This window comes from Canis lupus, chromosome 15 (genome assembly GCF_003254725.2).
Source record: "Canis lupus dingo isolate Sandy chromosome 15, ASM325472v2, whole genome shotgun sequence".
Classification (NCBI taxonomy): Eukaryota; Metazoa; Chordata; class Mammalia; order Carnivora; family Canidae; genus Canis; species Canis lupus.
The window spans coordinates 37270670-37286774 of NC_064257.1; the positions used below are offsets into that span (position 1 = coordinate 37270670).

The following is a 16105-nucleotide window of genomic DNA, read 5'->3' on the forward strand; positions in this document are numbered from 1 at the left end:
GAAGGGATGAAGTCTTGGGCATGAGGATTCATCATCTTTATAGATGTTGAGTGCACTCAGCATTAGGAAGAAAAGCCACAAAGAACAGTATGTGAAATCCTCTAATCCCAGGGATTTGGTCCTAAGAAATATTTTGGAAGGTGTACTGGGGCTACTTCAGTGGCATCAGAGAAGGCTGACCACTAATTGGTTAGTAAGACCCCCTTGCTAATGGTTGTATGCCTAGTGTGTCATTATCATATTCTTTTTACTCTTAGGCAATAAATGTCCCTCAGATACATACAACCAGTGCCTCAGACATTGATGGGTGATCAATTTAGATTATTGGATAGTGGATCAACAGCAGTTCTCCTGCTCAGCTACTAGAGCAGTGTGGCTGAACCCATGCGGTGCCCCATGTCTCACGTGGGCTTCAGTAGGAAAGTTACCCTTGAGCCCCCCTTCTACTGCCCCATCCCCCTAAAAAAACTTGTAATTGGTGTGTTGGGTTTAAATCGTAGCCTAAGTTTTGTTTGCTCAGTGAACTCTCCCAGGATACCTATTTTGAACAGAAATAGCAAGAATAGGAGGCGAATGTTTTGCCTAGAGAATTAATCTAAGAACCCAAACAGAATCCTTTCCAGAGGCAAGAAAATTGACAGAAAATGATGGGTGATACACAGCTTGCTGTCAGAGTAATCATCTTTAGTTGTGGGAAGGGGGGTGGAGGGTGAGAATGATCACCATTAAATGAAACAGGTATCACAGAGAACGCATTCCTGGGAGCACATTTTGATGGAGATGCCTCATCAACCGCCAAATCTCTCAGCGGCTTTGCAAGGATCATTCTGCAAATGGCCATTGCGGTCTGGATTTCATCGTTTCACATTTGCACCTTGCAGCTTTTAAGGGCTATTAGTACCTAAATACTGCCCCATTAAAGCTCGACCTAAAAGGGGTTGTTGCCGGCAGCCAGATAGCCAGTGGAAGTCTCAGCCTTCAACAGTTCTTAATAGGTAAATACTTTTGCTTATGAGAGAAAAGGATGCTCTGGAAATGCCTCTGCTCTAAAAGTCTTGGAAATTTGACTCCGACTCCCACGGCAATCTAATGTAACTCCGCTGTCCTGTGGGGTGGGCTTGAATATCAGAGACCTCATCCTTTGAAAAATTTGCATAATGTGAGATGTTAAAATTAAGGCTGGTGTTTACTGTTCAGTTCTTACAGAGATATTCCCAGATTCACAGTGAGATATTATTTCCCTTGGAAATGCTTTCTGTCCCTGCCAGTTACTGAATGCAATCAGATAGCTTTGTGTGGGCTAGCATACCAATTAGAGGCCTTGTCTGGGTTACGTGTGATGTCTTCCCTCCTAAACTCAATGACACGTCTGCACATAAACAGATGCAGGGAGCAGAAAGCCCAATTCCCATAAAAACCAGGAGACTATTTCAGTTCTTAAAACTACATGTGTACATATACTTAAGGTGGAAGGCAAAATAGCCATAAAGCATCGCAAATAAAAGAAGATTAATGAGGGAAAGAATCTGACAAAAATATTTAATTAGAAAGCAATGGCCTGGCCCTATTATCTTGTATTATTATATATCTTGTCATTAACCAAATCTGTAGCTAAACTGTGGACATTTGTCTTCATTATGTAGTAAAATGGTATAACAAGCAGATTCCAAACAATGAAGAGCTAGCCTAAAATGATCACAAACCCAGAGAATGGCAAATGTTTCTATTTCGATTCACTGGGGTCTAGTAGCTAGAGCTCAGCCCTAGAAGCAAGAGGGATTCTTCTGTGTTCAAAGTTGTGGGTAGATTCATAAAACTAAGTCATCTTTGGTGTGACATCTGACAAGCTGGCATCCAGAAGCCCAGAGGCCTGCCTCCGCCGTGAGCTTACCCGGAGATCTTCTAGCCTTGTAGTTTCCTCATCTGTCAGGCGTGATGAATCTCTGTCATCACGAAGGTCCCTTCTGGTGCTAATATTCTGTGTTCAAGAAAATGATATGAATTGTTAATTCTTGTTTGGGGTCGAGTTTCACTGCTCTGCAGAAAGTCATTCTTCATTCATTCATTTGTTCATTCGCTAGATATTTATTGAACGTCAATAGGACGCCAGCTGCTGCCTGAAGTAGGAATAGTCCAGAGATAAAATTTCTGCCTGTAAGCTAGTTCCAATCTTAACTGCACATCAGATCAACTGGGGAAATATTTTATGACCCTGATGCCTAGGTCCTGGCCCCAGAGATTCTAATGAAATTGGTTTGCAGTAAGACTCCGTTGTAAAGTGTGGCCTGACTTGGGAAACTCCTGGTCTAGAGGCAGATGCAGAAATTGCATTATACTGCACATTATTGCTCTGTTAGGTGTGGTATCTCCTAAACACCTCCTAGTCCCTGAGAGAACTAACAGCACAGAGGAGTTCTTCATACATGCAAGACGTGACAGTTGACATCGGCTTTGCAGGATGAGCAAGAGTTAAGCTGGCTGACAGGTGTACTCCTGGGAGCAAGAGCTGCATACCCTAGCATAGAGATATGAGACATCAGGGAGATGTCCAGAATCTCAAGAAATTTAGTGTGGCCAGAGCACAGGGGAAAAGGCTCACCAGGTAATGTTAAGGAAGAAAGCCCTTTAGTAGAACTGTTGCCAAAGTTACCCAATGTCCCGTACTTTTGATGGGGGCACTTGGCTATCTAGTGAGCAGCCATGTGCCCCAGCTCCCTGGCAACCAGGGATTGCCACAAACTAAGCTCTGGCCAACAGGGATGTGAATAGAATTGATATGGACAACTTCTAGGTCCCATCTTCGGGAAGAAGTCTGCTTACCTCCTCTTCTTCCTTTCCATGAGCTGAAACACAAAAATAATGCCTTAGCCATGTTTGTCAACAGTATCTGAGGGCATGAGAGATCAGCAAAGCAGAAAAAAAAAATCCCTTCTCCAACTGATGCGTGGATCACCCACCAGCTCGTGCTCATTATACCCCAAGAAATAAATAGACCTTTTATTTTGCTTGAGCAATTGCTTGGTATTCTCTGTTACAGCCGTGTAGACCGTTCTCTAATTAATATACCACTAGAAGGTTAAAAAATATCACATTTGGAAGCATTGGCTTTTCAGGAACATCTGCTTTTGAGAGGTTCTGTTGTATAAAGTATAAGATGGAATTTTTAAAAAGTCCTAGTAAAGGAAGAAATTCTCTGAATGATAATTTTTCACAAACCACCCCCTTATTCTCAATACAATTTTAGCGTGTCTAACATGTGCTGTGTTTCTAAACCTCTCAACATTATAGATAAATGTTCTTCATTCAACAACGAAGTGTGTCTTCAGTTGATTAAGGCTCAGCTATAATTCCCAAGATCTGTATTGTTGGAATGGGGCCGGAGTTGGGCCTTTTGCTTGATATTCTGGAATATGATTTTAGTACAATTCCCAGCCTTCAGGGTAGTACAAGCTCCCAGACATTTTATTGGGTTTTGATTGAGAATATTTACAGGAGCAATTTCCAAGGGAACATTTAGGTGATGTGCCCCAGGAGGCAGCAGAGCTAGCTGCAATCTCAGGTCCCGAGGGGAAGGAAATCACCAGTGGAAACTTGACTATTACTGAGGAAATAGATCTTCTTGACAGGACATAAATCAGAAGCTCTGACCAGACATGGCAATGAAAATGCCCTAGGTTGTCCTACGAGACCAGAGGTGTTAACATCATCAGGACAGGATAGCAAAGAAAACCAGTTTGACACCAGCGATCTCCCTCCTGCCTCAGACTGGCATTCACAGACCTGCTTGCAAACACCAGGCAATTGGTGAAGTCACTCAGAACTCAGAGGTGCTGTGGGGCCTGTTTCGCCGATGGATGGTGGTTTCCACTTTCCTTTCTCTGGAGCTGAGAGCCCTCATTCAGTCTTACCCCTAAGGCCTCATCTAGGGTAAGACCCTCTCCTTACCATCTCTGAGGCTCCTATTCTTTCAGTCTCTCTTGCTGCAGTCTTGGTTCACATTCCCCTGATCTTTAATCTGAGCTACTGTGGCACTGGCTCTTAACTGGTCTTTCATCCTCCCTTGGTTCTCTGTGCTCTAATGTCATACTGACGCCACAGACCTTCTAAGAGCACAAATCTAATTGTGCTTCTCTCCTGCTCCAGGCTTCCCATGACTTCCTTTTGCCTGGACCAGATCTGTGACTTCCTACAACTCCCCTGGTCTTATCCCTCATTCTTCTTCCCTTAGATTGGCAGGTGCACAGCTTCCCCTTGCCTTTGAGAGTGGGTGCCACCATTTTTATTACAGGGACTAAGGAAGACACTCCAACCCATCGGGACATTTCTGAGCCCAGTGTTCCCTCTCTGCTTCCATTTGTCCCAGCTCTTGGGGAGCAGCATTTCTACATTGCAAATGCAACCAGAGTCCAGTTGCTGCCAGCATACTTGTAACTGGCGTCTTGACATTCAGGGTACTTTTGCTCCCAGGGTGAGACATCAGATTGATTGGCTGTGGATGGTTCTTATGATATAACTGGCAAGTGGCAGTGGGTGCTACTTTCATATGTGGTATGATTTTAAGAAGATTAATGAGTTCATTAATAAGCATTAATCAGTGTTGGGTGGACCCAACACACACATACACACGTACTTCCTAAGAACCATATGGTTATTTAAAACACCTAGGATATGGAATAGGGAACAAGATAATATTAAATGGGATGAAGGAGTGTCAAAAGACAAAAATGGAAGAGAATATAGTCCTGAAAGATAATTGAAGAGACCAAGACCAACACTGAAACTTTGAATCTGTCACAGTTTTGTCCAAAGCTGCCCCTTGGCCCAGGCACACCTGTTTTATAGTCAGAGTCCTTTGGGTTCGGGTGGTCTGTGGAGCAATGACTTCAGAGATGCTTAACATTTGTAATAACCTATGAAAAAACCCTTTAAGAAGTTATGATTCTCTGTCACTAGTCCTCTCTCTGAATCTCTTCAGAAATGAGGAAGCAAGATATTAAAATGCAAAGAGCACTGCACTGAGGGTGAGAAAAATTGGCTTGCAGTCCTAGCTTTCCAATTTACTACCTCAGGGCCCACAGATAAGTTGCTTAACCTCTTTGAGCTTCAATTTATTTAGTGGCAAACATGGGAACACAAACTCCTACTTACTAGGCTACCATGAGTCTCAATGAGATAAGGATGTTCAATAGCCAGTATTGAACCAGCACATAGAAGTGATCACAGATACTTTATCTCATCTCTTCTGAGCATGAATCCCATCTATGTCAAATGGTAGAAGGATGATTTGTTTTGTCTCTTCCAGGGCTAAGATCTATAATTAAATAATGCACATTGAGATACCACTGGATATTATAAAGTACTATATAACATAAGTAAGATTTTATGCTGCTACTGTGGCTTTGTTAATTGTGGTTCTGATTCTTGAGATATTTATGGGGTCCTGAAACTTAAAATTCTGATTTTAAAATGCTAATGATCCTCAGTCAAAAAAATGCCGCTATCTGGTTCATCAGCAATATAGGTCTCTTCTGGGAGCTAGGCCACCTGTACTGAAGAGAAAGGAGAAAACCAAAGTCAGAGAAAGGCTACCCTGGGAAGGAGAGTGAATGGAGACTTAGTGGGTTGGGATGTAGTCTTTGCTCTAGAGTCTCTGGTTCCTGGATAATGGGAAAAGCTCACGGTTGCTTTGCTGGAGCAAGGTGATGGTGAGATCACAATATAGCATCACTCTCATACGGTGGTTGTCAATATCTAGTGAACTTCTGCCTCAGCTCAAAAGTCAGCTCAAGCATCGCCTAGTTTACGTGAGTTTGGTTCCTTCTCTATGTTCCCACAGCACCCCATGCTTATCTCTGCCTGTGTAGCTATCATCCTACATACTCCACCCATCCACCCTTCCACCCATCCACCCACCCATCCCATCCATCCATCCATCCATTCAATAAATATCTACTTCATGTCTTTTCATGGGCTGGGCACTGTGCTATATACTGTCCTTATATAATTAGTTCATTTTCCTCCTTCCTCCACTAGTCTGAGATTTCTCTGACCTTTTTTTATTCGTGGCTGTATCCTTGGAGCTTAGCCCAAGGCCTGGTACATAATAGACACTCAGGAGATGGTACAGCATGGTGATTAAGAACATGGCAAGTCCTGCACATGTTGCTTAAGCCTTAAGCCTCATTTTCCTCATCTGTCATTATAATATCTACCTCTGTGGTTCCTGCAAGGATAAAGATGATGTAGTCACTTAGTGAAACACTAAGTCACCAAGTGAAACACTTAGAAAGATACCTTGGATCTACTAGGCACTATGTAAATGATAGCCACAATCATAATTAATAAATTCCTTAGGCTTACACTCCCCGGCATGGGAGACTGGCCTATCACAGTGGATGGCAGGAGCTCATGTTTCCTTGTCCTCCTTTCCTCATCCTTGTCTAGGTGCCCCTCCCTACCGGCACCCCTGTGACCATATACAACTACTGCAGCTTCTTCTGGGCCCCTCTCGCCCAGGGGCTCAACTGGGATTTAAAATTTGCTACAATCTCTGACAGGCCTTCCCAGGACCAGGTGTCATCTGTCCACTTCTTAGCAACTTGATTCCCTCTTTCTGTTCTCATGTCAAGGAGTTACAGCATCCCAAGGGGCGAAACTCATATCCGAGCACAAAATGCTTCATGGTAGAAGCAATACTGAAACTGTCTGGCCACGAACAATGTCCCTTTCCCCAGGATTAATGTTTCCTTTTCATAACTGCTGATCAAATTAAGACTACAATGTGAGAAAGCAGAGAATGGCAGAGAGGAAACCACAGAGTATAGAGAATTCACCCTCCCCGGCCCCCCCAGCCAACCACACAAGTCGTGAACCTAAAATAAAATTAAAGGGAAAGAGAAAGAAAGGGACCAAACTGATTAGGTGCTGGTATGCAGTTTAGAAAACCCGTTTAACTGAAGTTAAAAAAATAAAAAGTGCTGTGGTGGTTTCTGTGATTGGATTTAAAAATTCATCTTCTCAGATAAAATCTACTTTGTCACTCTGCTGCCCTTTGCCCTACCACCAACTCATCCTGATGCTGGCTCGATCTCTTTGAATCCTGTTTCCTGCCTCCCTGGCCAGAAAGACTGTGATGTGTCAGTGACAGTCAGGATCCCAGAGTCAGCAGGAAAAACTGTAAACAAAACCATGGGCTTTGGGGTCAGTTAAACAGAGATTCCATTCCAGATTCATCTCTTTTGCGTTCTGTGGCTTTGGGCAAGTGTTTGAACTCTTCTGAGCCTATTTCCCCATCTGTAAAATGTGTTTAATGCCTACCTCACATCAATAGTTCTGAGAATTGCATAAGATATGTAAACTGCCCAGCACACAGTAGGTACTCCACAATCAGTAGCTCCTTTGTCCTTGACACCCAAACATGTTACTTTTGTTTTTGGTTTTATACAAATCCCCAGGAAAACAGTAACTGTAAGCAATTACCAGTTCCTTGTTCCTGAACAGATTCAGGTTATCATTTTTTATCTGAAAACAGACTTTCATAGAGGAAATGGAGCACAGATAGAGTGTGCTGGGGTCCAGAGTAACCATAGGATCCTGGGGAGAACACAACTTGAGACCAGAAGCCCCCAAGACAATCACACTTCCTTTAAAATCTTAACACCGCCTGGTATGTCCTTCCTCTCTCCTTCCCTGCTGTCTTGTCTCCCTGTCTTCTTCCTTCCTTCCTTTTTTTTTTTTTTTCTCTCTCTTCCTAAATTCCAGTGTTGCAAGTAACAGTGGTCAGATTGTATAAAGAAGTGAATGAGAAGTTGTGAAAAGTGATCTGTTAGCTGTGGGCAGAGCCATGGCTGGAAGAAGCTTTGCCTATTTTTTCTGATTCTTGTCTCTTTGGTCAACTTTCAGGTGCTACAGGGAGCAACCTATACAAATACAAACACGCATACTACATGCAGATACATATGCATGCAACACAATGCATGACACATTTAGGGAGCTCTTCGGATATACTAAAAAATCTTGTATAAATTATCCTTATTTCGAGGAGAATTCTCAGAAATCCGATTCAAACAGCTCAGTGCAAAAAAGAGAAATTATTGACTGATAGAACCAAAAAATACAGAGCTATGGCAAGACCCAGTATTTAAATCTATCTCCCTCTACCTCCCATCTCTTACTGTCTCTGTCAGGTTCATTCTTAAGCAAGCTTTCTCCAAGGATTCCAGCAGCTTTGGGTCTAATTCCTATCAGCTCAGTTACTTGAGCACCCAGAGATCACTTTCCACAATATTTGCCTAAAATATATTTAGTAGGAGTTTCATTGTCCCAGCCTTGCATGACTTTGCAGCAGCTCCCATGGCCAAGGGTTGCAGTGCTCTGAGAGTCCAGGTGCAGATCCTACACCCCATCCCAAGAGCCTGAGGTGAGGACATCCCCCAAAACTACAGGTCTGGAGGGTGGAAAGACTGCTCCTCCAAAGATAATTAAAGGTCTGTTACCAAAAGAGTAGAAATGGATGCCCGGGCTGGTGAAGAAAAGAGATGTTCACTGCAGCACTCTCCGAGGTAGGACTGTTTTACAGATGATGAACTTGAGAGTTTGAGAGATTATTAACTGACCTGCTCAAGGTCGCAGAGTTGGCCAGTGACAGAGTCAGGCCTGGAGCTGACATCTGCCAAGTTCAGAGCTATGCTGCCTCAACTAGACGTTGACACTGAGTGGAACAGTTAAATATTGAATGGTCTGTAAATTGAGAAAACTCACTGTTTTGTTGTTTTTAAAGACCATATGAAATGAGTGTCCCTTACCCCCTTCATGATGTTAGATTCATCCTTTTCTCATTTCTTCCTTCTGGACAGATAATGGCTCTTCCTATCTATCCTTCTTGACAGACACAGCCTCTATGTAAATAAGTTCTTATTAGTAAATTTGGGGGAATATTTATCTGCTGCCAGCTTAACAAAAAAAGGGAAGAAATTCTTCTCAGCAATGTCAGCCTTGTCAAACTGAAATGTGTGGAAATCTGTGTGTGGCAGCCAGGGGTCCATTGTGGGGATAGATTTTTTTTTTTTTTAAATTTATTTCTACATTTGTGTTAAGGTCAGTGTATTCATTTCACAGTAGGGAAGGATGAATTTTGACATTTTTATAAGGGTGATTGATTGCTTTGTGTCCATTTGTGAGACTCAACATGGCAAGAGGCCATGGCTAATGGAAGAGAAAAGAAAAAAAAAAGAAAAAACAACTATTTTTGTCAGAAGTCCGCCTATCACCATTTTGGAAGCTACCCAGAATTGTTGAACACGGACAGAGATCTGAGCAGGAGATAGAGAAGTGTTCGACACACATTAATTAAGGTACAAAGGGAAAGTTATTGACAAGGATTTCATTTGACATATGCATCCCAGTCGCCTTGAGATAGAGTTCTCCAACTCCCCTGTCCCCTATCCCTTGCTGATAAACCTTCGGCGTTGCTCAAAAGGAATCACTGCAGAGGAGTGAAATCCTCACAAAAGGACAACATGCTAGACCTTCTGCCTAGAACCCTCTTGCCCAACTTCATAGTCTTCATTTAAATTCAATTTACACAGATATTCCTTTGAGGGAAGAGGGAGCAGAAGACTTTCTAAGCTCCCAGACTAATTCTGTACACCCTGACCTTTGGCTTTTACCTGATGATAATCAGAGCTCATAACTACTCAGAGGTTGTCTTCCTAGCTGGCCTCTAAGTCTAATGAGGCTAAGTGGCATGAGTATCGTGTATCTGCTCATCACCATATCTCATGTTGAGGATACGGCACAATATTTATAGAAGGCATTACCAAATATTTGCCAAAGGAGTGAATGAATTTCAGTGTCTCCTTTGGAGCTGGAGTGAGAACTTGCTTTCATTTTGAGGAGATGTAACCTGGTTGATATTACTCATCCACACTCTGGCACCATGGATGAGGAAGCAAACTCACTAAATAGAGATAGGTTTTCAAGAACCCATAGAACCGTGAGGAAACTGTACTATGAGTGCTTCTTATTTGGTTAGGTTAGCAAAGGAATAAGCAGAAGGAAGGAAGTTAACATAGAATGTTGCTATATGACAGCTCTAAACAATGATTTCTTCCTGTCTCATCAAGGATGAGAGCAAGCTGCATCTCAAGTAATATGCTTACAGATTAGTGATAGCAAGTTACAGACATTTCACTGGAAAACACTTCTCTATGCAAACAGAATACAGTTCCTTGGTAACTCACCACATGTTTTCTGTGATGACCTCACTGATTGTTTAATCACAGGGAAACTTCAGTTTGACTCCAAGATTATTGCTTTTCCCTGGGAACCTGTGTGCACTGGGCCTTGTTTTAGAACATTTGAAGTCAGAGGACCTCTGTGGATGTCAGTGTTGGTTATCCCAAGGTCCTAAAACTGACCATTCTCATGGTGATGGTCCCAGGTTTGGGCACGCCATGATTTTAGTTATATTCTTATAGGACCAGTAGGTGGAAATTACTTGGTTCTGTTAGCACCATAGGCAGTTCCTGAAATAGTTAATACATGATATTGTCCAGGGATTCACTAGGGTCAGTTATGCCTAGAAGAGTAGTCTCAAATGTTGTATTTTCTGCTTTGAGATTTATCTTGTATGTCTTGCATAAAGGGATGAAGCTACTATGGACACTTCCAGATTATTGCCTTACTACTCTTTTCCCCAAAAGAAATTCTGGTTTTGTGAATCAGTTTTAATTCTTCCTCTATTCTAACCTTTGAACTTCTGTGTTATGGAATCTGAAGGGGTAGAGTCGAAAACACCTCTAATTCAGGAGGTAGGTTATGATAGCAAAGTAGGCCTGATTAAAGTCCTCTCCTCAGAGGTGGGGAGTTGAGTGAAGGGGGAAAAGAGTATGAGGAGGGAGCACGTTGTGCATTCACGTGTGCCTTATAGGGTGGGATGAAGGTGCAAAGAGAGAGGAAATGAGTTAGAAATTCCCAGAAATGATAAGATATTGGAAAACTGGAGACTAAGGTCACTTCTAACAGCTTCCATGAATTATGTACAGCAGCCTGCTTTATGATTTTCGAGAGACATGAGGATGGTTGGAAATTCTGTTCAGACCCCCTTCTTAGCTGAGAGCTCTCAGTAGATCAGGACCCACACAAATAGAATGGACCCAAAGCATTCCTGCAACTTTACACAGGTCTCACCAAAATAAATGGGCTTCTTCCATGCCTCGTTTCAGGCCCTTCTGGAGGATTCTTTCCCATATTTCTTTTTTTTCTTTCCCATATTTTTTTTTTCTTTCCCATATTTCAACACCCTCCAATCCATATCCCTCCTTCCAGCTCCTTACACTTGAACCAGCTTTAGGATTTACCGGTAGACTAATTTGAATGTGGACCTACAATGGTGATGGATATCCCAATTGTGAACCTTCTCTTATTTTTCCTTATGAGTATAACTAATAACATGAAACCAAGGCTTGTCACTCATTGTCAGACTGCTGCTGACTGCCCAGTGGAATCTGTACCTGAGCTGACCCTCAGAGTTGGCTTGACAAAGTACATGGATCTCATCCTTGATGGCCACTTCAAACGAACCTCGTGGGTTCGCCCCGGTAACCCCTTCTGTTACTACCTCCCTGGGCATAACCTAAACTTCTGGGACAATGTTTTACTACTACATCCTAAAGCATCACTTAGGAATAAATGTATTCCCAGTGCACAACATGCTCTGTGCCCTTTACTAAATGTGCCCTTTTCAAAATTCAAAGGATAGTTAGTCATGCATCTATTCTCCAAAGGTTTAGCCAGGCCCACTCCTGTCTTCTTCAGTAGCACAACCCTTCCTCCTTCTCCAAATTCTGTTTATATCTCCATTCACTTTTCACCTATCAACAGGGTTTCTACCATTCTACCTTTTGCCCACAAGCACTGCCGTAGGCCGCAGGGCGAGAGCAAACGAGCTGAGAAGCTTCCCTTTCCAAGGTTCAGCAGCTGGCACAGTATTTGACACACCGCGGGTGTCCAGTATATCATTATGGAATGAACAGTTCTCCTTCAAAGATTCTTTGGGTCTGTGTCTCTCACAGTATCAGGTGGAATGAAGAGATAAATTCTTTAATTAACCTACTTATAGATTGCTCAGCGGTATTGCAGAGGGTTTTATTCATTCAAACAACGCCTAGGCTCCGGGCAACATCTGGGGCCAGTCTTATCTCCATACCTCTTTCAGACGGATAAAGAACTTGCATTTGGGCAAGTCAAAGACTTTGGCTTAGATCTGGCTTTATCACAGTAGGCTCCAGTGACTTTAGGGAAAGGATCCAACCACACAGACTCTTATCTTGCCCATCTGGAAAGTGGGGATAAGAATGTCTTCCTCACAGATTTATAATGAGAAGGAAATGAGATAAGAAAGCATGGCGCAGTGGAGAATATTCAATAAATGGGCCCCGCTGGTATTGATTGATTCGCTGAAGAATCTCTTCAGGAAAATTAGGAGTTTTGAGCAGGTAAGTTAGCACAGATTCGTTTTAAAGGGAACCAAATTTTTTTTTTTTATTTCGATTGCAAGAATGTTGCTCCTACCTCCCTCTGCAACTCATCAATTCTGTTTTGAGCCAGTCTCACTGCTGGAAAATTCAGGCTCACCTTATTCAGGCAGGGGCTAATTTCCTCTGTAGAAAATGACTTCTCATAATCCTCGGCAGAATAGCTTCTCGTAGCTTTGGAGGCCATTAGTTGACATAAAGCTCCACAAAGTAAAATTTTCATTTCATTCAATGTGTTTGTTGTTTTCCTAGGCATAATGGAAATAGGTCTATGGTCACGAGTCCTGCATCCTGGGCCATTGCCCGTAGAGGAAAACTATCACTAATTAGCACCTTTGTGCTGGCCCGTGGAAGGGCTTCTGTGTTTTTTTGCTGCTTTCATCCCTTTGGCAAATGTCTCTGGAAGGCTAGTCGCAAATGCTAATGAAATCACAATTTCTGTTGGAAGATGCAGTCCCAGAACATTTGAAAGCTCAAGCACTCTCTTTGCTGTGTGATACATTGTCATGTATATTAATATGCTTTTGAAACCTGCTTTTTATGTAATTTAAAAATCTATTTAAAGGGCATTTGTCCAAAAGTAAGGCATTGCCTATGACTTTGCTCACTTTTTCCATCAATCAGCAGGGACAACGCATCCCAATCACCTCGCATGGGTAGAAATTATCGTTTGAGTTTCAGAGTGCCTTGGTGATAAGAACTACATAAATACACAGGTGGATAGATGCAAACTGTCAGGCTCTCAAAAGGGATGTAAGATGAATACCTAAAACAATCTGATCCAACTATTTCAAGTGGCACATCTCCCTCCTCAGAGCTGTGGTCTTGATTGGATGGAGTACCCACCCAAACCAGAAAACTGAACACCAGAAACAAGACCTTGAACATTTCACATTTAGTATTAATTTCCCCAGTAAAGAAGTCAATCTACTTTCTGATCCCTAGCAAAGACGTGGAGGGTATCAGGCTTAGAGGTCACACACACATCCCACGATTCTACTTGAGGCGGAGGAGAAGAGAAGAAAAAATACACCCTAGTTTATAAGTGACTGGAACATGGGCTGGATCCTCTCTGAGGAGTCAGTTGGTCTTGGTTCCTTCTGCCACATTTTAAATTCCAGCTTCCTGGTCTCTGAATTTTGTTGTTCTTGGTTCTACTACACACACCCCTTCCCTCCCTTTATCTGGGAGTACACGCTGGTGTCTGGTGCTTCACTACAGTTTCAGGTCTTGACAGTGTTTCCCATCACAGTGTGAGAATTTTCTATTTTCCCAGGCTCTTGAGATCAGCTCTGTCTTTTGTGAGAAGGAGGCTTTTAAAAGACAGCTGAAGTGGATAAGAGCAGCGGCCGGCTTGTCAAGGAGGGGCCGTGCATGAGCTGCCAACCGCAGCATTAGCCCTGCTCCAGCTCAGCTTCGGAATGGCCTGTGCTGAGGGGTTTGGCTTAAGCCTATGGAAATAAAAAGACTTTTCAATTTTACCTGTCCCCGGGATGGACCAGAGTTACCATTCAGTGAGCAGAGGAGGCCCAGCCAAGAGGAGAACCAACAAAACTTATTTTAACTGAGCAGCAGAGTCCCACAGCACAGCGGTTCCAACGAGGTCAGACGAATGCAGCCCTTCCTTGCTTGGCCCTCTGATATTTCCTTGGTTTATTTATATATTCAATAACACCATGAACAGCAACATGAACTCTTCTTAAGGCTTTGGTGCCGGGGGTAAAGTCCCAAGCATGAGCTTCTGCACATCAGTCAACAAGATTGTTGTCCAAGTTAAGTGAGGAGAATGTTGTCATGTGTGTCATGCCAGGGAAAACCATTATGCAAAATCAATATCTCCTTAAATACAAATGACTCTAATTAGGTTGGGACAATGAAGGGACTGATCTGTACAGAAGTGAACTGGCTTATTGTGATGATTATTTATCCTTTCAAAATAATCTCAATAGGTGAGTCAAGACATTTGCCAAGTCCTTCCTTATATCCCACAGTTGGCTTCCCTTTACTTCTCTGTTTTTTGAGCTGTTGTTGAAGAATTAATATATAACAAGAAGATCATTAAGGGTGGCCTAGCAATGGGAAGCCGGCATTAATATGAGCTCAGACTGTCCCTTTAAGTCACTTGTGAGATAGCACAGAGGACGTGAGGACTAGGGGCTTTTATTGCGTGGCTCTGTGGGAAGCAATGCAATAGAAGGAACATTAGTATTATTTCTGGCTTAGGTTGCAGTAAGATTAATCTTCATTTCATTTGTGCTGAAGAGAGCAAGCAAACACAAAGGCCTTTATCAGAAGCATTACTTTCTATACGATAATGCTTTGGAATAAAATCTTCGTTTTGGTGGAGACACATTTCCGCATAGAGATTTTTGAGTTTCTGCCCTGAGTAAGAAGCAATGCAATAATGTAATCAAAAAATGCAAAAAGAAACTCACAGGAGACCTTTACTACCATTCTTGCTTGTGAAGAAAAACTTAATCAACATGATATTAATGTTAAAGCCTGTATTTTGGCAGTGTTTGTCACCCTGTTCTCCAATGGAAACAACAACTGTGCTTGGAACCAGAGACTAAAACATGTAAACAGTTAAAGTTCTCCAAAATCTGAAAGGAAATAATGCATGACAGCTCCCTGGCATGATGGTTCACAGCTGTCACAATGTGATGTTAGCCTTACCATAGCCGTGGAAGTGGAAGGGGCTCCAGCGTGGTTATTAAGAATGCCAGGTATTTGATGTAGGTCCTGAATAGCATAAGACTGAGCAAGAAAGGACTAGGGCACCGGAAGAAGGCTAAATGGTGGAGGCACATATTTATACCTGAATGTGGATATGGTAGGCAGCTTTGGAAATGGCCCCTAATTATCTCTGCCTCCTGGTATCCTGCCCTTGTGTGATGTCCTCCCCTTGAGTACAGTGACTCAATTCTAATGAATAGTGTATGGCAGAAAGGACGGGATGTTACTTCCAAGATTAGTTTACAAAGAGATGGGTACTTCTGTTTCATTTGTGCTCTCTCTGGTACTGCCTGCTTGTTTGCTCTGATGAAGCCAGCTGCCATCTTGGGAGCGAATCTGTCGAGAGGCTCAAGTGGCAAGGATCTGAAGGTGGCCTCCGGCCAACACCCAAAGGAACAGAAGCCCTCAGTCCAACAACCAGCAAGGAGGTGAATCCTGCCAACAACCGTATGACTGAGCTTGGAAGCACCTCTCTCCTCAGTAGAGCCTTGAGATGACTACAGCTCAGGCTGACATTTTGATTACTGCCTGTAGACATCCTGAGCCCGTAGACCCAGCTAAGCTGCACCTGGATTCCTGACTCACAGACACTGTGAGATAATACATGTTGTTCTAAGCCACTAAGTTTCAGGGTAATTTTTTTACACAGCTCTCTATAATGAATAAATTGGAGAGTTGAAAGTTCTATCAAATCAGGCATCATTTCTGGAATGACTCAAGCTTTTCTATTCCTCTTTTCAAAGCACAACACACAATAGCAATCTTGTTTATGGCTGAGCCCTCCTTTTTTCTCTTTTTCTATCATTCTCAGGCACTCCACTAGGTTAGGGTCT

General features: G+C 42.7%; 2 long non-coding RNA genes across 3 annotated transcripts in view; one reads left to right on the plus strand and one right to left on the minus strand.

The window, feature by feature from the left end:
* The window catches only part of LOC112654405 (uncharacterized), a 231175-nt gene that overhangs the window by 156604 nt on the left and 58466 nt on the right, over positions 1–16105 (plus strand). The window lies entirely within an intron of this gene.
* LOC112654406 (uncharacterized) overlaps positions 1–16105 on the minus strand; it is an 80693-nt gene that overhangs the window by 1641 nt on the left and 62947 nt on the right. Inside the window, exons 3-4 of one of the 2 annotated variants that reach the window (XR_003133012.3) lie at positions 2821–2843; positions 1892–1978 (exon numbers count right to left, since the gene is read on the minus strand). This is a non-coding gene — a long non-coding RNA (uncharacterized LOC112654406). The remainder of the gene's footprint in view (positions 1–1891; positions 1979–2820; positions 2844–16105) is intronic. The other variant, XR_003133011.3, reaches the window with a different exon arrangement.